At 38.7% G+C, this 23,328-nt stretch overlaps 1 protein-coding gene across 5 annotated transcripts in view; it reads left to right on the top strand.

Annotated features, from left to right (window-relative positions):
- The window catches only part of nipbl (NIPBL cohesin loading factor), a 205,200-nt gene that overhangs the window by 24,590 nt on the left and 157,282 nt on the right, over positions 1 to 23,328 (top strand). The window lies entirely within an intron of this gene.

The following is a 23,328-nucleotide window of genomic DNA, read 5'->3' as shown; positions in this document are numbered from 1 at the left end:
TTAAATGATTCTAATGCACTTTATCTATTTACGAATTCGTTACTCATAATGTGCACCTTGCTTATCCACTATTGCAACCTCATTGTTTTTAATTTGATGTTTTAATTCTGTGTTATGTTTTTTCACCTATTGTGTATATTTTATTATTGGTTTTTGTTTTTGTCCTTTGATGTTTTATATTTTATCATTGCTTGTATTTTGATTTTGCTGTAAGCCGCCCTGAATCCTGTTCGGGGGAGGTGGAGGCGGGATATAAATAAACTTATTATTATTATTATTATTATTATTATTATTATGTCAGTATTGTTATCATTTCTCATATTCTTTGCTTTTCTCAAAAATGAGTAATGTGCTATGCATTGTTCAGAGAACTTTTGTTTATTAGAGAGCTGGTTCACAATGAATAAACAAATAGGCTGGTTAAGGCATACTGTAAAATCATTGTTTAATGTCTTGAAGTTGTGTTGAGCACCTCCTTTCACACTCCCACTCAACTTTCTTTTTGTGAGAAGTTCAGAAACTTTCAATTCAATTTCCAGTTGATGGCACCCTTAATGTAATTTGAGCTTAGATGCACTTTTTGTAATTATAGTTAGTAGGGGGGAATAAAAAAAATTGATAACTGGTTAACTGAGAGTCTATTGTACCTATGGGGATTGGTAGATACCAGATAAATTTAGTTTACTATTTTACTGTATTATAAACACATGCTTCTTATTCAGATTTTATTTCTTTGATTGTTTTTCCTGGTTTCTTCAGAGTTCTGGTTGTTTGTGTTCTTATTAAATGATACTCTGTTGTATAATGATTAGACTATAGATAGGTATTTGTATTACTCTATTCTTCTTTATTTTAAATTGTAGAGCATCATTATAGTTGGGATATGTTACACATGTTGCAGTCTGGGGATGTGAACAAGGATGCTTGGGGATGTCTACATAACTATATTCTTGACTTTTGTACATTTTATGTTACATCAAGCAAAAGAGGATGGATCTTATGAGATAGTGATATTGAAAAGAGGGAGGCTATAATAGTAAGTTGTAAGATTGCTGCTTCAGAAATCCTCTTTGAATCGAAGAAATTTCCCAAGGAAATCACGATAGCTTCACCTTTTTTTTGGTGCTTAATCCAAAAATGTTCCTTTTTAGCCTTGCATTTTAAAATTTACATTTTTAGTTGGTTTTGTGTTTGTTTGCTGATTGAATAGTATTTGTACCTCTTATTTTGTAATATTGTATTTGTTTTCATATGCTGCTAAATTTATTGTACTCCGATATCTTGCAGAGGAAGGGCAGATTCTTTGCGGTCTCTGTGACTCACACAAATGGGTTATTTGTGCCTGCGCATTATGTGCTTCAGAACCTTCCAGAGCAGCAAAATAAGCATTTTGGCGGTTACTTCACCTATTCCCTTTATGCATACCCAGCACACGTCCCAGCTACACCCTTAGTTCCTTTTCATCTGCCTCAGAAGCCTGCTGTTAGGAGCCTTATGAGTATTTATAATATTGAATTTTGAGTCAAGAGCTGTTGCTCAAATCAGGTTTCGCTTTGACATACGAGCAGCATTTTGAGTTGCTGCAGCGCTCGTGGGGTGCTTCCCGAGGGGCGAGGGGTTGCCGAGGGATGTCTCCCCGGATGTCCGACCAGGCCATTGCTGGAGGAAACTTTCTTCCAGCAAGGGCCTGGCCGAGGAGGATCTGGGGCACGCTCAGTGTTTCTCGGAGGGACAGGCCCTTGCTCCGAGAAATGAGGAACGTGCAGCGGGTTTTCTTCAGCCAGGCCCTTGCTGGAGAAACTCTTTCCTCCAGCAAGGGCCTGGCCGAGGGAGATGTGGGGAGACGTCCCTCGGTAAGCTCTCGCCCCTTGGGAAGCGCCCATGAGCATTGCTAGGCAGCAGCGCTCATGGGTGCTTCCCTAAACCGGATTGCCGGGAGGGATAATAGGGCCTCCCGGCAATCCGAGCAGTTCCGGTTATCCGAGATTGGGCCCACCCCTTTATCTTGGATAACCGGGACTCTACTGTATTCTCTTTCTTTAAAAGTGAACAGATTTAATGGAGGGTAGGAACCCTATATCTTTAACAACTGTTTAGAGGAAATAACTTCATTGGGTACAGTTTATTATGCAGTTGTGAAAATATGTACACTGTCTTTGGAGAATGGAGAGCTGCGATGTTCTTCTATTAATTCATTGTCTTCCCATCATCTTAGAGGGTCTTGCCACAGATAGAATAAAGCGTGATGGGTTTTCTTTTTAAGACTTGGCCATACTGTTTTTCCAAAATTCACTATGATTCTCAGCTTCCTGCATCTTTATCCTGTGCTTCATAGTATGGAAGCATCAGAAATGCAGTGCCTCCTTCATTCACATTTTGACATAGGAGACAGGTTAGTTGTCTCATTATCTGAAGTACCAAACAAGTTTTCCCTTTGCAGTTGTGTTCCAGATTAAAGCTCAGTTACTTGCCACAGTATTATATATATTTACAACATTTATAAACTCCATGATAACAATGTTCTTTGGTGGTTTAAATCATAAGTATTACATTGCAATGAAAGGCAATAAAATGAAAACAGCATATGTTTCAGCAGCAGGAAGAAAAAAGTACCCTGCACTCACCATTATACTAGACAGCAAATCAACTATTTGCTGAATTGAAAAAAAAAATTAACTTTAAAGAAAATACTAGGAAGATGATAGGTATTTTATTTTGAGGAAGAAGTTTAATAGTTGTGGTTTTGTTGTTCACTTTTGTTAACTGTTGTTCCTATGGTGACCCTGTGAATTAAAAATCTCCAAGTCACCCTATCATCAACAGACATGCCCTTGTCTTTCAGAATGATTGATTGAGTCTATCCTTCTGTAATGCAGTCTTCCTCTTTTCCTACTGCCTTCTGTCTCACAAAGCAACATTGCCTTTTCAAGTATCATGTCTTCTCATGATATGACCAATGTATGACAGTTTTGGTTTAGTCATCTTGGTTTCTAAGGTGATTTCAGGTTGAATTTGCTTTCAGACCCATTTATTTGTCTTTTTAGCAGTCCTTGGTATCTGTTAAAAATCTTCTCCAGCACCACATTTCAAATGAGTTCATTTTTTTCCTTTTCAGCTTTTCTAATTTTCCAGCTTTCACAACCGTCTAGAAATCTGAAATATGACACAGAGAGCCCCAACTATAATATACAATTGTAAATCTTGACACTTGAGAATCTTAGTTTAAATTTTTCTTTGCTTTCTCAGTTCACGTGCAAGAGGTCTTTTGTTCTTTTAAATTGTTGTCTTTGTTTTTTCTGGATAGTAGCTCTCCACATCAATGAACAAATAGTTGGCTTTGCATAATTAAACAAACTACTCTCCCACTTAATTTCTTGATCCTAGACTAATTTTTCCTCTTTGATTCTGATCTGCTTGCTACTTCTGCATTTTGCCTATAATTAACAAAAATTCCTGTTTTTGTGTGTAATTAATTTTCTTTTAGGACTTCAGCATAATCTTTCAATTTCTTCTTTTTCTTTTGTGGCTGGAGCATAAACTTGAATTAAGATTGTATTAATGGGTCTTCCTTGAAGTCTTATTGATACGATTTAGTTAGACTTCGCATTACTTCCTTTGACTGCATTTACTATGTTTCTCCTTGCTATTAATGCCACCCCTTATATTCTTAGATTTTCATTTTCTGAGTAAAAAATTATGTAAATATCTGACTCAAAATGTCCACTTGATCTCACTTATGCCAAGTACAATAGGCCCTTCACTTTCATGGGAGTTAGGGTTGTGGAAAAACTCTGATTAAACCCCACCCTTTTTTGTACCTGAGAATACCTCATTCTAAGTCCTACAGAGACTGATCATAGATTTGCTTCGTAGGATCGAGAGATTCTTAGAGAAGTTGTCTCTAGAAATCTCTAGTTCTTCCATAGTGGCTTTCATCCTCTAAATCTGCTAATGTTAAATGTGCAATATTATATAATTGATTCCTTGTTTTACTATGATTCATGTTTCTCACATTCCTTGGTCCTGTAACATGTTGTGCAGCTTTGGACTTCCCTTTCAACTCTGAGCATGTTGATAGCTTAATGTCCTTTCATCTTGGTTCCACTTGCATCACTAGCCCCATCCCTATTTGTACTGGTCTTCTTTCTGTTTTATCCCAATAGCTTGATGAATGCCATCCAGCCTGGGAATTTCATCTTCAGACACTATTTTTATTTCATTTTGAAATTATCTCATCATAGCGTTTTTGTGGTTAAAAGACATTCAAAATGGGTTTACCATGACTTTTTCTGCACCATTGTCTCTTAGAGATTTTCTACCAGTGTAACCCCCACTACAGCTACTGCCAGTAGCTATTTGACATATTTAGTCTGGCTATTCAGTAAAAGCCTTTCTGATATGGTAGAACCTACTGACAGCTCTATTGCTGTGTCAACATAGCCCCTTGACTTACAGAAGCATGCAATCCCAACACTGAGGAAAGGTAGTGCCATTCATGGAGTAATAGCTATAGTACTGATTTAAAGTGCTGGTTGTGGCCTGTAAAGTTCTATACTTCTCAGTTCCAGGCAATTTAACAGATCATATCTCCTTGTATGAGTTGATCCAAGCTCTGAGATGCCCTTCTGTGAGATGCCCTTCTGTGTCCCACCATAATCAAAACTTGTTTAGTAAGATGTGAGAGCATTATTTTAGTCAAATTGTTTTTAATCAACTTTTAGTAATTGTTCATTGTATATGAACTAAATGTTTTAATAATTGTGGCTAGTTTAATTCTGTTTTAGTATTTATCTTTTGTATTTTAATTGTATTGTTTTGTAAGTTGTCAGCCTCTTAGAGCCCAAATCCTTGGTTGGGGGGGGGAGTGTCATAAACATAATACTGTAATAATAACTTTACTTTCCCCCCAAAGACCCTATCTTTAACATCACCTCTTATCGCTTCACAAATCAGACATGTTCTCAGAGATTCCCCTCTGTAGTACAGTACAATTCATGTATATTCACGAACTTCTCATGAATGAACAATACTGTGGATAATAGCAAAACTTATTGAAATTAAGAACCCTTGGCCCAGGAATGCCATAGAGTAGTGCTGGAGTACCTAAACATTTTAAGAGCATTGGTTCTCAACCTGTGGGTCCTTAGGTGTTTTGGCCTACAACTTCCAGAAATCCCAGCCAGTTTACCAGCTGTTAGGACTTCTGGGAGTTGAAGGCCAAAACATCTGGGGACCCACAGGTTGAGAACCACTGGTCTAGAGTCTATATTCTATTGGAAGTGGATAAATGAACCTGTGGCTACCAGTCGTGTAGATAAGCGCTGGTATTGTAGTCTGGTGTTTTACCCTCACAAGAGAGATGCGTCAAATTCCAACCCTTTTGGCCTTCAGAAAAGCCTTAAAAACATGGCTGTGTGCCCAGGCTTTTAATCAATAAATGGTGAAAATGACACGGACTGAACTATAGGCAAAGCATGAGGAAGAACGGATCTGATTTTATGTTTGAAATGTATATTTTTAATTCATAATGTATTTTAATAGTTTTAACTGTTTTATGTGCTGTTTTATATTGGTTCGTATGGGCATCTAATTGTTGCCACTGTTGTAATCCGCCCTGAGTCCCTTCGGGTGAGAAGGGCGGGATATAAATTTGAGAAATAAATAAATAAATATGGAACTTTTAAAGGAATTTTCATATTTATTCTAGAATATGACAGAATGCTTGGAGAATGGGGACCATTAAAAACAGACAGGTTGCAATTTGGGATTGATGCATTTCTGCAGATATTGTTGAACTGTAGCCCCTTTCTGGCCTCGTTAGCCACTAGCCAGTATTGAACAACAGTGGAAGTTGGAATCCAGCAATGTCCCAAGAGCAACATTATTTCCGCCCCAGTTATTCCAATCTGTCTTTGCTTGATTATGAGTGTTGATAAAATAAGGTAATGAATTCCTATGTGTGAGAGATGGTTCAGGGAGCTTAGAATGTTTAACTTGGGCAAGAGAAAATTCAAAGGAGATGTAATAGCTGTCTTTTAAATATCTGGAGGTTTGTCTTGTTAAACGAAGACAGCCAATGTGGTTTAGCAGTTTGTCAAGTTGACACTCTGGAGACCAGGGTTCAAATACAGATTTGGCCATGGAAACCTATTAGGTCACCATAGACAAGCCATACTCTCTCAGCCATAAAGGAATGCAAAGGCAGCCCCCTTGTGAATAAATTTTACCAGTAAAACTCCATGATAGATATGCTATAAGTTGGAAATGAGGTGAAGGCGCATTGCAACAAGATCTTGGTAGAAAGAGGGTACAATTTAATAGCATTTCCACGACCATAAAACAGAGCATCTGGAAATCTGAAAAATTAGCATTGTTGTACTGGATTGAATTGTTATGCAAGTCAAAATGCAGGAAATCTTGTAGTTGATGACAATGCAGTGGAATACTGATGGATTCCTCACTTTGCATTGACACTGGGTATTCTTTTCTTTTAGTGTCACAAACTTTATGCTATTTAATGCTGTTTTGTGTGTGTGAAAACGTTTTAAGCTATAACTAGAATCATGAACTATTATCAGATTGTTTACAATCTGCTAATAAAAATTGAAATTAATTATTATTGAACTGTAATTGCAGTCAGAAACAGACATACCACGATGATTATACCATAATGTATGGGTGGGCAACAGGTAGTCCATGTGCTACATTGGTCTTCTGTAGGACTTTGAAAGGCCATTCTGTATCTGTATTTTTTCCATGTGGGCAATTTTACCACAGTTTTGTCCCCAATGCCAGAAAAGTCCTTTTTAAAAGAGTGTAAGAAATATCAGCATCTGCCTCGCTTTCTTTTTTTTTCTTTTTTTTACAAAAAAAAGGTTCACAAAGGGTTTTTCTTCTTTTTTTTACAAAAAAAGAAGAAAAAAAACCTTTGCGAACCTAAATAGGAATAGACTCCCATGAGAAGAATTGCCCCCCAGGAGATTGGAGCACTTTAAAACCACATTTTGAGGGTATATGCTGGAGTGATCTCATAGGCCTCTGAATGATTTTGTGGGGAGGCATATGGCACATAGGCATATATTTCCTATCCCAGGATGGGTGATATGTGCTGTTTCCCCTTGTAATCTGAAGTACATTGGGAATATCCAAAATATTTGAAGTTTTGAATCTGTATGCATTCACCGGAATACAGTTTGCTCTGTCAATTAGGTGGAATTTACTCATGGAGAGGTTGAGACCCAGATGAGTGTAGCATAGTCAGGCAGGAATTATAAGAACAGGAAATTAGGGATATGTACTCTTGGCTGTACTGAGTATCTTTCATTTTCCTGCTTCTAATATGTGTCTGGATGCTGCACGGCATGAATAATACCGTTAAGCCTGCCTTTCTGAAGGTGCCTCCAAATTCCATGCTGTAAATTGCAGTTCACGACATCTGGAGGGAATCAGGTAAGAAAGAATGGGCTAGGGAAATCTCTATAATTTGTCTAAATAAAAAATGTCTGTCTATGTTAATAATTTTCATTGTACATGTACATTTCTGCACATTTGTAGTTTATGCGCAAAAATGTAAATGTCAGTCATAAAAGAATAGTGACCATAAAATGTATAATTTAAAATAACATATAGGTGGCATCAGAGGCTTAATTGCTTTTGGAATTTTCTCCTGAGTTTGTTATTTGAGGGTGTAAGATATACACATAGCATCACAAATCATTTTTAATTACAGAATTTAAGGAGATATAGGACAATTGTTAGAAAGGACTAATTATCAGAATACAAAATCTACAAAGGAGTGATATCTTTATTGGGTCTACTAAAAAGCACAAAATATATCTTGCAAACTTTTGAATCTTCACAGGCTTTTTCATTAGGCAGTGATATTAAAATCATACAAGGGGAGAAAAGTGGTTATGTTAGAGTTATATGTCTACATTTTTTAATCGGGTATTACCTCTGTTGTCATTTACGATTGTCTTGAGGGATATCAGTGCCGATTCAGAACTAAAATGATGTGGCTTGATCTAAGCTACACACAGTACATCAGTGGTAGGTGTGCACGAGTCACACCAGTCTATGAGGATATTAATAAACCAAATAATATCGTTTGGACCGGGGAAGAAGAAGAGAGAGGTCAGCATGATAGGGGAGGGGGTGTTTCGATGGGTGGGGAGACCCTGTTGAGGTGGTGTCTGGGAGGGGGAGATACAGGAAAGGGAGACCAAATTATTTAATTCAGCCTAGGGTTTCTGGAATGGTCCCAAAACGGTCTCCTAACACAGTTAATCTGGGTAGCCAGGATGGCGGTCCCTCCAGGTTGAAGGTGCTGTTTAGTGCCAGGTCTGTGAATGGGAAGACATCTCTCATCCAAGATCTCATCTTGGATGAACATGCAGACCTGGCATGTATAACGGAGACTTGGCTGGACAAGATGGGAGGAGTTAATCCCGTAAGGAGACTTATGGATCCAAAAGGATTCCTGACGGCTCTTGGGGAGTTTCCTGCCTCCTCAACAGGTGATCCTGTTGATGCTCTGGTCTCTCTCTGGAATGGAGAGGCGACTAGGGCAATTGACACGATCTCTCCGGAGCATCCCCTCTTGAGTAATCGAGCTAAACCAACTCCTTGGTTCACTGAGGAGCTGGCAGTGATGAAGCGAAAGAAGAGGGAAATAGTGTGCGTGTTACAATCAGAGTACGAGTCAGACCGAACACAACTATGTTCCTATCTTAGGACATAGGCCGCAAGGAGAGTTTACCTTATGGCCAACATTGCGTCCGCAAAGAACCGTCCGGCGGTGCTGTTCCAAGTTATCAGAGGGTTATTTATTTATTTATTTACAGTATTTATAGTCTCCCCTTCTCACCCCGAAGGAGACTCAGGGTGGATCACATTATGTACATATAGGGCAAACATTCAATGCCCACAAACACATTGAACTGAGACAGAGACAACAGACAGACAGATGCAGAGGCAATTTAACCTTCTCCTGAGGGGATGTTCGATTCTGGCCATGGGGGAGCAGCTGCTTCATCATCCACTCTGATGGCACTTCCTCACTTCCTTATTCCAACGTTGTAAATTAGTTAAACTTGCCTCCCCACTTTTATAAGTGGTACCTTATTTCCTACTTGATAGATGCAACTATTTTTCGGGTTGCTAGGTCAGCAACGAGCAGGGGCTATATTTTATTTTTAATTGACGGGTGCTCACCCCGCCACGGGCTGGCCTCGAACTCATGACCTCATGGTCAGAGTGATTTATTGCAGCAGCTGTTTACCAGCCTGCACCACAGCCTGGCCCCAAGGTGGGATTCCTGATAACTCAGCAGCCCGCTGTGAAGCATTTGCTCGGTTCTTTGCGGACAAAGTCATTCTGATCTGCTCAGACTTTGACGCCATATTAACAGCAGTCTCTGAGGATGTAACGAGAGCCCCTGCTTGTCCAGTTTTGATGTATTCGCTTCAATTAGTTTAGCTGAAGGATGTGTACAAGATTCTTGGAGAAGCAAGGCCGACCACATGCATCCTAGACCCCTGCCCATCCTGGCTGGTATGAGAAGCCAGAGGGGGTTTGGCCGAGTGGCTGAAGAAGGTGGTGAATGCCTCCCTCCAGGATGGCAAGTTTCCAGCGAGCCTAAAAATGGCTATGATCAAGCCGCTGTTGAAGAAGCCATCACTGGATCCCACTCAGTTCGGAAACTTTCAGCCTATTTCCAATCTTCCCTATTTGGGCAAGGTCTTGGAACATGTGGTTGCCTCGCAGCTCCAGGGATTCTTGGTTGACACTGATTTTTCTGGATCCGCCACAGTCTGGCTTTAGGCCGGGGCATGGTACCGAGACAGCCTTGGTTGCCTTAGTCGATGATCTTCGCCGAGAGCTGGACAGGAGGAGTGTGTCCCTGCTGGTTTTGCTGGACCTCACAGCAGCCTTCGATACCGTTGACCACGGTATCCTTCTGGGACGCCTCTTGGGGATGGGTCTTGGAGTTATTGTTTTTCAGTGGCTCCACTCATTCCTGGAGGGTCTAAACGGTTCCAGCCCAGCTTACTTGTCCGAACATGTCTCCCACTATGATCCATCTTGAAATTTAAGATCTTCAGGTGAGGCCCCGCTGGCAGTCCCGCCAGCCTCACAGGTGCGGCTGGCGGAGACGAGAGACAGCCTTTTCAGTAGTGGCTCCCTGCCTATGGAACGCCCTCCCAAATGATGTCAGGCAGGCTCCCTCCCTCCTATCTTTCCGTAGAAAAGTTAAGACCTGGTTGTGGGACCAGGCCTTCGAACAATAATAACAGCATCAATTACTACTAGACGCTTTAAAACTCAATGACAGACCCAGTTTTTTAGACTCGAAATGTGCCAATTGTATAGTTATATGTATATTTTTATGAATGTTTATTGTATTTAATTTTAATTGATTGAAGTTCTGTATTATTTTTACATATGTGTTTTTATTGTAAGCCGCCCTGAGTCCTCTATTGGGTGAGAAGGGTGGGATACAAGCACCGCAATAAATAAATAAATAAATAAATATAAGATCCAAACCTTGCTTTCCTTTTTGATCACACATGACCTCACTAGTGTTCTGTGTAGTTTACTATATTTGACAACTATAATTAACTTATAAATGAATTTAAAATGTAAAACAGACAATACAGCAGAGTCTCACTTATCTAACATTCACTTATCCAATGTTCTGGATTATCCAATGCAGTCTGCCTCCCACCTAGATCCACAACTCTTTCTCTAGGCAGAAAGGACTGAACTTTTTTCGGATTTAATTTTCGACAATGTTGTTACTGTAAGTTCATTTTATGCAATTCTATCTTTATTTGTAGTCAGTCTGTTAGTAGCCAATGTTTTTGTACTCAATGTTTTCAATACATTGTGATGTTTTGGTGTTAAATTTGTAAATACAGTAATTACTATATAATATTATTGTGTATTGAACTGCTTTTTCTGTCGATTTGTTGTAAAACATGATGATTTGGTGCTTACTTTGTAAAATCATAACGTAATTTGATGTTTAATAGGCTTTTCCTTGATTCCTCCTTATTATCCAATATTTTTGCTTATCCAACGTTCTGCCAGCCCCTTTTTGTTGGATAAGTGATACTCTACTGTAATAGAAAATGATCCATGTGTTGAACTAGAACTAATAACCTCCCTGAGTCCCCTGATGGGTGAGAAGGGTGGGGTAGAAATGATGTAATAAATAAATAAATAAATAAGGGTTGTTCCCAGTGCAGAGAACAACTTTTTTCTATTTGTAAAAACAAAAGAAATTTTTTTTTATCTCGGTTAGTCTTGATAATTTTTTGAATAAGATAAATGAGATCAAGTGAAAAGTGCTCTATGCACCATGTTAAATATTTAGCATCTAATTCTGTGTATGCATTTTATTAATTGCTTGATAATGCAAGGGTTTCTGTGTCACACAGTTCATTTGAGACGGCTAAAATGCTGAATGGAAAAGTACCCAGTTATTTTTTAAACATCATCATAGAAAAGTGAAACTGGTACCAGTATATGCAAATTGGTTAATTGAATTAGTAAATGCAACTATGCTGACACTTTGAATACTTCAGTAATGATTGTTCTTCCTCAAAGTTCTAATCTTGTGTAAACTTACAGTTGTGTGACAATGTCAGTTGTTAGTTTCTTAAATTAGTGTTAACTGTGAAACTCCAAAATTATCAATTCTCCTTAAACCTGTGCCAAAGTTTTGCAGTCATTTTGCAACAAATGTGTGCTTTATAACACCTTAAGAATTGATAAAGCAAAACATCAAAACCCAAACTTGCCTGATCTGTTACAAATTTGTGCCAACATAGCGCAATTATTTGGCAAAACTTTGTAACAGAAAAACCCAGAATTTTGCAGTGGCCCCAAAACTAAGTAATAGGTGTCTCAAACCAGGGATCCTAATAGCCCCCAACCCCCCTCCAGCATTGTGTGATTTGCTCCAAACTGGTGCCCGAGTTGTTGAACATTTTGTAATAAAAACTATTTATGTATCCAAGTGCCACTTTCTCAGTTTGGGGGTATTGCAAAATATAGGGTGTTGATATTGCAAATTTCTTGCAAGACTTTGGCACAGGTTTGGAGGGGATTCCAGATTTCAGGGCTCACTATTACGAAAGTTCCTTAAATTTGTACCTCTGAGTTACAGGGAGGCTTCTTTCCTTACGATACCTGAACCCATTAATATAAAGTACACTAAAGTATATTGAAATAAATCCTGTTTTCATTCAATCACCTGGTGATCTGGAGTCCACACAGATGCATATGTAGAGTTTTCCCCTGCATGTAGTGAGCAGACTGGAAAAGAAGAGATTCATATAAATTAATTGTAACCTATTAATAATTATTTAGCACAGAAAATTAATATTTTCCTTTGAAAGTATTAAAACTTTATACAACTTACTTCAAAGGGAAAGTTTTAATTTTCAAAAGTAACAGGCTGGATCTAAATTGTTCATTCTAAAAATGAAACAACTACTGTAATTCCAAGAAGCTAAGATCCTGTAGGCTCCACCTATAGTAAGTAAGGAGGGTGCATGTTTTGTTTGTTTTTGGCTGAAGCTCTCTCCCTGTAATTTCCATCTCCATTACCTATTGTCCTAAGGAGTAGCTTTTTAAAAGGCAAAGGAATAAACAAAGATATTCACAGTTTTATAGATGTGGAATTTTTTTATGTGGGGGATATAATTAATAATGTTTTGCCAGTAGTATAATATGACTGCAGAAAGAATAAAGTGTTATATTTTTAAAAAGGAAACTGACATTTGGAAAACTAGTCATTTTAAATGCCGGAATTCTAGCCAATAGTGAGTTGACAATTGTTCTTTAACTACAATTTTTTTAATGGCCGTTGACAGTAATATATAGTTGTAGGATTAAAAATAATACTTTCTTTGGTTGGGGCTTGGCTTTCATCAGTCATTGTTACCAAAGTAATATGTGTACCAACAATACGTGTTCTGAATTTGCCCAGTTCAGATGAGATCTTGGATTCATCCTCATTGACTTTGTGATCTCCTACTGAGGTATCTCTGCCTGCTCTGGTCAGTGACCATGACCTAGCTTATCTTGCTGATGACCTCAGTCTTTGGTGGACCAAATGTTGTGCATGGCAAAAGCAATAGACACGTCAGTGACTCAAACATCCACATTAGTGGAAAATCCTATGTTCATATTTTCAGATTGGTATTAACAATTATTCTAGATTAATTCAAAATCCATTCAAAATCAAAAATCTTAATTGGTTTGATTTACAACTCTATTTTTATCTTGATCCAGAGATGTAAAGGATTAGAAAAATCCAGAAAGCAAATTTCCCAATTTTCTCCAATACATGAAATAGAGCATGTTGGGGAATATGAGTGGAATAGTTTGGAAAGTTATGTTTAAAAAACATACAGTTTGTGAATTCAGGATGAAAACTTAGTAATACCCACACACTAGCACTGCTTTGACTTGCTTTTGAGTGGGTAACTCTTCATTTTGCAGAAGTACTTCCAAATGTTGCAGAATACAGAGATCTTCAGGCATTTGGTGTAGGTTTGTTATCTGGGAGTCATTCAACTGTTGTGCTTATAGCTTGCTATGGCAAGAGGTCTGTACATGATACCTACTCTCTATCCTTTTAACTCGTACTCCTTCAACTCCTTTGCATCAAGTGAGAGAAACTGATGTTTTGTTTCTTTTTACAGACTAGACTTTTTACAGACTAGAGTTCAGTAAAGTATAGAAAAGTAAGTCCAGTATAGTGCTCTTCTACTACAGCCTGACTTTGCACAGTTTCTTTGTTGCAGATTTCAGGAGGATATTTCTAGGTGTAAGAATGTAGCTGCAACAAATGTTCTGGTATTGAATTTACAGTAGACCAGGGGTCCCCAAACTAAGGCCCGGGGGCCGGATGCGGCCCATCGAAGGCATTTATCCGGCCCCCACGGCACAAGGGCAGAAGGGGGCTGGGCTAAATGACCCAAGGGGTCTCTTCTTCTCTTACAACCCTATTATTATTATTATTATTATTATTATTATTATTATTATTATTATTAACATTGAGGCTGGGTGGCCATCTGTCAGGAGTGCTTTGCTTGTGCTTTTGGTGCACAAAGGCAGAAGGGAGTTGGACTAAATGGCCCAAGGGGTCTCTTCCAACCCTCTTTATTATCATTATTATTATTGGGTTGTTGTATGTCTTTCAGGCTGTGTGGCCATGTTCCAGAAGTACTCTCTCCTGACGTTTCGCCCACATATATGGCAGGCATCCTCAGAGATGCCATAGCTGTGGGCGAAACTTCAGGAGAGAGTACTTCTGGAACATGGCCACACAGCCCAAAAGACATACAACAATCCTGTGATCCCGGCCATGAAAGCCTTCGACAACACATTATTATTAATTATTATTATTAACATTGAGGCTGGGTGGCCATCTGTCAGGGGTGCTTTGCTTGTGCTTTTGGTGCACAAAGGCAGAAGGGGGTTGGATTCAATGGCCCAAAGGGTCTCTTCCAACCCTCTTTTTAATTATTCTTATTTTTGTTGTTGTTGTTGTTATTATTAATTATTATTTCTCGGTGGCCAACTATAGTCTGGCCCTCCAACGGTCTGAAGGATCATGAACTGGCCCCCTGTTTAAAAAGTTTGGGGACCCCTGCAGTAGACTCTCACTTATCCAAGCTTCACTTATCCAACATTCTGTATTATCCAACACAACCTGCCTTTTAGTAGTCAATGTTTTTGTAGTAAATGTTGCAATGTTTTGGTGCTAAATACAGTAATTACTACATAACATTACAGTGTATTGAACTGCTTTTTCTGTCAATTTGTTGTAAAATATGTTTTGGTGCTTAATTTGTAAAATCATAATGTAATTTTATGTTTAATAGGCTTTTTTTAAATCCCTCTTTATTATCCAACATTTTCGTTTATCCAATGTTCTGCCGGACCGTTTATGTTTGATAAGTGAGACTCTACTGTAACTATACAGACCTTTGCTATTACAGTAGAGTCTCGCTTATCCAACGTAAACGGGCCGACAGAACGTTGGATAAGCGAATATGTTGGATAATAAGAAGAGATTAAGGAAAAGCCTATTAAACATTAAATTAGGTTATGATTTTACAAATTAAGCACCAAAACATCACGTTATACAACAAATTTGACAGAAAAAGTAGTTCAATACACAGTAATGCTATGTAGTAATTACTGTATTTACGAATTTAGCACCAAAATATCATGATGTATTGAAAACATTGACTACAAAAATGCATTGGATAATCCAGAATGTTGGATAAGCGAGTGTTGGATAAGTGAGACTCTACTGTACTTAACTACATAGGTGGAGGATTTGCTTTCACTGTCCCTTTTTAAAAAAATATTTTTATTTATTTGTATTGATGCTGAAATCTGTCCAGAATTCATAGGATATTTTATGGTGCTCAAATTAGGCTTGAACGTGGATCAATTTTTAGCCGTTTTCTTTGGTCAATCTGGTTTCTTCAGTTTGTTCGGGTGCCCATAATGGCAAGGGCCCAACCATCATGGGTTCCCATCCAAAATGGAACTACATAGCAGCCTATCTTGGCTCCTCCTCCCCTATTTGGCACCACAGATTAATCTTTTTGCTTTTACCTTATTTTCCTTTATTTTCTTGATTCTTTTTATTTAGTGGGACTGACTGAGAGTTGGAACATGAGGGAATGGGTGGGCGGGGTGTGCAGGCTCATTTGGGGGCATGGGAGAGTCACCCTTTTAGCGTTTTTTTCTCCTTCCCTTCCTCTCCTTCAAATACTTCTAAAATATATATAAAAAATAATCCCAGCAAACAAAAAGAAAACTTTCATTCTCTGAAAACTACTACCACCTAGTTAACTCTTCTCTAGAGTAGAAAGTATAAACAGCTTTAAGGAAACATTAAACCTAAAGCAGAAAGGAGATTGAACCGTGCCCACTCCAGACAGGGCTTTCAGTAGAGCAAAAGAGGGTTTTATAAAGGAAGCCCAAGGAGGATAGCTCCAGATCATCACTCTTCCTTCTCTGGGCCTCCTTAAAATGGGAGAGAAAGCACAAGCCTGCCTGCAGCACCTTTCCTCTAGAATAGAAACAGCTTTATCTTAACTCTTATGCTTTTAATCCATGTCTTAATGAAGGATATGGAAGGGGAGCCTGTTGGAAGTACCCCCCCACACACACACACACATACATAATGGACCAGATAGAATGCTTTCTTAACCCCATTGCTGACACCCAGGCTCCCTTGAAAGAAGAAAGGAAAAGCTCCCAGAAACAGAAAAGGGAGCCTTGTAAGTTCCCCATTGTCGCCAGTGGGCCAGATCTAGTTGCATTTTTTGGCTACAGACTGAAAACAGCTATCCGACTACCCACCCGTTTTCAGGAGGTGCACGAAAATGCACACAGGGTCTACTGATATCCATCAGAAATGGATTGATGTTCAGCCGAAATGCACAAGCCTATAGCTATACCAATTAAGAAAAAAACTGCTTTCGAAATTTCCTTTGGTTTCAGGAGACATTTGGTCTGCTTAAGCGGGGCTGGTGTTCAAGAAGGAAGGAAGGAAGTCCCGTGACTCATGGGGCATGAATAATTAATTACATTAGTTTCTACATGTAGTCTTCTCACTCTAGGACTAGGTAATAGCATCTGTTTGTTTACTGCATTAGATATGATGTTTATTTTCTGGTTGGATTTTTTGACATTTCTTCAGTTATGCTTTATACATAATACCTTTAATATGCTTTGAAATATTTAACCGAGTTGCATTTTCCCTGAAATAAACTGTTTGCAGGGGAAAATGTCATATTTTCATTACTTCATAACATCTGGAAAGTATATGGAACTAGCTTGGGGACCCGGCGATGCCCGGGTCATTTGAGAATGGTATTATTTGTCTTTTAATGTTATGTATTCTGCTGGACTGGGTGAACTACAATTCCCAGAATCGTGGCTGAATCCTCCCCAAACCCTGCCAGTATTATAAGTTGGCCATTTTGGGGGGGTGTACCAGGTGTGCTGCAGTACTCTCTGGATGGGGGTGAACTACTGCAACTTCCAGATTCCCGGGGCAGTTGCCCTGAAATATCTATCAGTATCCACAGCAGGCAATATTCAGTCTGTGTGCCAAGTTTGGTCTAGATTCGTCATTAGCTGGGTTCAATGGTCTTTGGATGGAGGTGAACTACAACTCCCAAAATCAAGGCCCCTTCTCACAAATACCTGCAGTATGTTCAGTAGGTCATGAGGCTTCTCTGTGTGAAGTGTGGTCCTAGTGCATTGTCAGTGGGGGTTAGTGTTTATCTGGCTGCAGGTGAACTATAACACCCTTTTTCCTAAACTTGTCCAATATGTTGTATTGGTTATGGGGGCTCTGTGTGCCAAGTGTGATGCTCATTCATTGCAGGTGAACTATACATCCCAGTAACTACTACTCCTCAGCTTCCAGTCCAGTTCCCCTCCAAACCCACCAGTAGTCAAATCTGGGCATATCGGGTCTGCATGGGAAGTTTGGCTGAGAGCCATCATTATTTGGGTTAATAGCATTCTGGGTGAGGAAGAACGGATCTGATTTTATGTTTGAAATGTATATTTTTAATTCATAATGTATTTTAATAGTTTTAACTGTTTTATGTGCTGTTTTATATCGGTTTGTATGGGCATCTAATTGTTGCCACTGTTGTAAGCCGCCCTGAGTCCCTTCGGGTGAGAAGGGCGGGATATAAATGTGAGAGAGAAATAAATAAATAAATAAATAGGTGAACTACAACTCCTCTGTATTCCCCAGTAGGAGTGACAGTGCTCTGACTTGATGCAGGGTGAAGTACAACTTCCACCATGTGGAGTCAATCCCTAAACTCCTCCAGTAAGTTTAGTTGCAGCTCAGTTGTGCTCTGTTTGTTATGCAGAGAGATTAGAAAGGAAAGGGCTGTGGGCGGGGCCATGCAAATTCCACAGCAACCCTGGGGTGCCTGCCTGTGGTTTGGTCCCCAAACGAAAGCATTCCTTGGGTGGTGGGCCATAGTGTTTGGGAAGGACATTGACAGGGGCTGGGCTGCATGTTCATGGCACTTGCTGTAACCGCAATGTCAGTGGAAAAGAGTGACTTGCTAGATTCTTAATCCTGGGAACTATAGCCTGTTTGTGGAGGCTGGAGGCTGTCTGTGTAAGCAGACATCCGTGCCACATACACACATACGGGTTTTCACTTTTATTATGGATTTAGATTAGATTAGATTTAGATTAGATTAGATTAGATTAGATTAGATATTGCTTATTAGTAATTAAATATACCATCAACTAGATATGTAAACACATGTAGGATTAAATGACTTGTGGATATTGCTTACAGTTTGAGGTGATTTTGAAAACACTATTAGAATTTTGTTTATGTTCTGGTAATTTTTTTTTTGTGTCAGGAGCAACCTGAGTTGCTTCTGGAGTGAGAGAATTTGCTGTCTGCAAGGACGTTGCCCAGGGAACGCCCGGATGTTTTGAGGTTTTACCATCCTTGTGGGAGGCTTCTCTCATGTCTCCGCATGGAGCTGGAGCTGATAGAGGGAGCTCATCCGTGCTCTCCCCGGGTGGGATTCGAACCTGGCAGCTTTCAGGTCAGCAACCCAACCTTCAAGTCACAAGGCTTTTATCCCCTAGGCCACCGGAGGCTTCCTTCTGGCAATTTGTTCTGGTAATTATGATTGTGGATCACATGATTAATTTTGATGGTATTGTTTAAATGTTTTTAATTGATTTAATTATATTTTTAATTCCATTTTAAATGTTTGTTTTATTGTACTCTGTTTTTGAAGGCATTGAATAGTTGTCTATGTGAAAAGCTGCTTTGAATCACCTTCGGGGTTGTGAAAGGTGGGGTAGAAGTGTTGCAAATAAATAAATTTCCACGTCAGGACACACTAGTGCAGGGGACTCCGAACTAAGGCCCACGGGCCAAATGTCATTTACCCAGCCCCTCGCCTAAACTGTAAACTTAGGGTTGCTCTAAGTCTGAAATGACTTGAAGGCACACAACAATAGTCCTAATAAATTTGACTATCTCATCAGCCAAAAGCAGGCCCATACTTCCTATTGAAATAGTGGTAGGTTTATGTTAGTTAAAATTGTTTTAAATGTTGTATTGTTCTTTCATTTTTTTACGCTACAATAAGATATATGTGGTGCACATAGAAATTCCTTTAAAAATTTAAAACTATAGTCCACTCCCCCAACAGTCTGAGGGACCGTGAACTGGCCCTCTGCTTAAAAAGTTTGAGGACTTCTACACTAGCGTGCCGCTACAGGTGTATTGCATGAAATATGCTCCCCCTCTGTGCCCCCACAAACAAAGACTGCCTGGTAAATTATAGGCTGCTAGGAGGGAGCAGATTAGCCACCCCTGTAGGACGAGGCACCAGCACGAGCAACAGCAGCAACTGGGGAGAAAGTAGAGAGCTAGGATGAGTCCAAAGAGATCCCCAGAGGGCATTTAGTCCAGCTCCCTTCATCCAGACAGGAATGCAAAATCAAAGCACCCTTGGATGGCCATCCAGCCTCCATTTTAAAACCTCCAGAGAGGTTTAATCACTTCATAAGTGCTGGTGCTGCTCAAGTGTAAGTACTTTTATAACTTTTATAATTTGCTCAGTTTTTTGATTGGGTTGCAGTAATTGCAACTAAAATGGATATGTTTCTAATTAAGAAAAAAGATGTTTTATGAACCACATGGAACAGCTATAGAGGAAACTGCACAAGAATCATCTGTAGTATGTAAGTGTAAAGGAATAAATCCCAAATCCCATTTATAAAGAAACAGTTATATGAAAGATGGATAGATATCATATCTCTATCTACTTCATATACACACACACACGTTATCCATATCTAAAACCGAGAAGGCCCCCTCTCTCGTCCCCACCAACCATATTTGAGACGGTGGTGGGACTGAGAGAAGGGCCTCCTCAGCAGATCTCAATGCCTCTGCCAATTCATAGAAGGAGATGTAGTCTCGAAGATAGATTGGATCCGAAGTGTATAGGGCTTTATAGATAATCACCTGCACTTTGAATTGGTCCCGGAAACTTGTGAACTAGAGGAGCTGTTTTAGGAGGGGCCCGGTATGGTTTCTAAAGCTTGCCCCGGTTTGTAATCTGGCTGCCAACCTTTGCACTAACTGCAGTTTCCAAATCGTCTTCAAAGGAAGCCCCACGTAGAGTGCATTACAGTAGTCCATTCTGGATGTAACTAAGGCATTTACAATCAAGATCAAATGTAATTATACTTTTGTTTATTGGAAAGAGGAAGTATTGACTAGTAATTACTTAACTTTCAAACTCTGAGATATATGTTAATTATAGTTCTAGATATGGCTTTGAACTAAATGGTTTTACTTTTTACACATCAATCAGGCCTTTAAGGACAGATGTGGAAAACCTTTGGTATTCCTGTTATAATTGTCATTATATCCTCACTATTGGCCTAGAGATGTAAAATTCTGCAAATGTTGAGGGCATTGCTTCTGATTGAAAATCACAATGTTTTGTTATTTATCAAACAAGAAAGTATGTCTCCTTTCTAAGAACTCAGGCTGCTAGGCCACTGGTAGCACTGGAGGCTTGCCTGAGGTGTATCTCTGCATGATATATGTAAGTCTGCTATGTGGTCATAGCCTTTGACATTCATCTCTCACTACAAGCTTCATACTATTACTACTACATTTTATTTATTACCCACTTCTCTTCACAGCTCTAGTCAAAGTACAAAATAGTTATAACACACAGATAAAATACAATACCATTAAAGGGCATATATTAAAATACACAGAACACAAATACTAATAAAATGTAACGTTAAAATTCACTGTTTAGGCATGCCAGAACTGGTAGGTCTTTAATTGTGTCTTGAAGTTTGATAGCTCATTTAGCTGTCAATTTTCTTCTGGCATGTCATTCCACAGTCTAGGGTTGGCTGATGAAAAGGTCCTCTTTGGGAGAGCAGTGTCTTTCTCCTGTGTTGCCGGATACTCCCTCCTCCTATAGTTAGTAATTTGCTTATTTCCCATTTGTGTGATTTGTAAAGACCATGAAGGAGAGTAGGTTGCCTACCTGTAACTGTGGTTTTTCATGTGGTCATCTGTGAACTCATATATCCCCACCTATCCTCCCCTCATAGTGTCTTGTCATCCTAGGTCATTGACTACTGCTACTTTGACATCCATGGAACTGAACATATAGATAGAAAGGGGGTTATATAGTAGTGCTGAGTGTGGGTGGAACTACTGTCAATACTTAATAGCTCTAAATAGTTCTGATTGATTCAGTGCACAATCATAGATAATCCATTTGTGTGCATTCACAGATGGCTACTTAAGAGAACCATAGTTACAGGTAGGAAACCTGTTAATCTGCACTTGTTACATAGAATAATTTTGATACATCTAATGCATGTTCTTGGAATAGTTAGGAGGAAGGAAAATGAGCTGTATTCTCATTTCCAATATTTTCAGGACCACTGATATTAGACACAGATGTTTGAATGCAAACCACCTGTTCTGCTCCAGATATCTGGATTCAATAGAGTCATGTGTCATATATTTGGATGTGTACATCCAAAATCCATGCTTATAAACACTCCTCTGGTTGTGAATAAAACCTAATAATGGTTAGGGGAAGGTCATCTCTGTAACTTTTTGGGCAATTAATTTCCTATTATTTTCTCAAGTTTTGAAATCTAATACTTTTGAAGCCTAATTGGTTTGTTTTGCACTAAAGCAAATAAAAGGAGGATTATTTAATGGTTTGAGAGCTGACAAAATATTTTGGGAAATGTAATAACATTAAAAAAAAAATGTGTAGTTGCATAGACACTTTACCAGGTGATGAAAATAGTTTTTACTTAAAACGCCAAATATATTGAACAAAGTACTTTTGAGATTGAATGTGTAAAAATGCCAGAAAACAATGATATGGATAGATAGACATCAAATCAGGAAAAAACGTGGAACTTTTAAAAAATGTAACCATAACTCTTAAAAAGCAGGCAGCCACTGCTGAAACGTAGAGTGTATACTCTACGGACCAAGGATTGAACTTTTAACATAAGTTGCTTATTATTGTTATTTATATATTGCTTAAACTGAAAGCAGTGAACTGAGGTAAGACAATGAAATACAGTAGAGTCTCGCTTATCCAACATAAACGGGCCGACAGAACATTGGATAAGCGAAAATGTTGGATGATAAGGTGGCAGGCATGTAGCCGGGGGGGGGGGGGGGGGGCTCGAGGGGCTTCAGCCCCCCCCCCCCCCCGAAATTCTCAGGGTGGTCTGCAAGAAGGCCTTACATTTATTATTTAAACTGTTATGTTTATTCATATCATGAATATTCATATCATATCATAATGGGATAACAATGCAAAAGGTTTGCTAGGGTAGATCCTCTCTCACCCCGACTCAAAATCCCAGCCCCGCCCGAATCAAAAATCTGGCTACGGGCCTGTAAGGAGGGATGAAGGAAAAGCCCATTAAACGTCAAATTACATTATGATTTTACAAATTAAGCATCAAAACATAATTTTTACCACAAATTGACAGAAAAAGCAGTTCTATACACGGTAATGTTATGTAGTAAATACTGTATTTACTAATTTAGCACCAAAACATTGCAATATATTGAAAACATTGGCTACAAAAACATTGACTACTAAAAGGCAGACTGCATTGGATAATCCATAATGTTGGATGAGCGAAGGTTGGATAAGCAAGATTCTACTGTATACACATTAAAATCTAAAGGCTGTAAAGATTAAAATAGAAATAAACCTAGACCTATCTAAAATAAATATTTAAAACTTACTGTATATACTCGAGTATAAGCCGACCTGAATATAAGCCGAGGCACCTAATTTTACCACAGAAAACTGGGATAACTTATTGACTCGAATATAAGCCGAGGGTGGGAAATACAGCAGCTATGGGTAAATTTCAAAATAAAAATAGATACCAATAAAATTTCATTTCATTAATCGAGTCATCAGTAGGTTAAATGTTTTTGAATATTTACCGTATTTCAAAGAAAAACAATAAACTAGCTCTATAAGTGGAAAAGTAGGGGAAACAAAACCAGTATGGTATCAACAATAACATCATAATAATAATAATAATAATAATAATAATAATAATAATAATAATAATAATAAGTGTTCGACTTGTGATTTTGTGATATGAAATCCAGCATGTCTATCTTATTTGCTGTGTCAGACAATAAAATAATAATAATAACAACTTCATTTGGATCCCACTCTATCTCCCCAT

Source organism: Anolis carolinensis, chromosome 2 (genome assembly GCF_035594765.1).
Source record: "Anolis carolinensis isolate JA03-04 chromosome 2, rAnoCar3.1.pri, whole genome shotgun sequence".
In the NCBI taxonomy this organism is placed as follows: Eukaryota; Metazoa; Chordata; class Lepidosauria; order Squamata; family Dactyloidae; genus Anolis; species Anolis carolinensis.
This window is presented reverse-complemented; position numbering and strand designations above follow the sequence as displayed.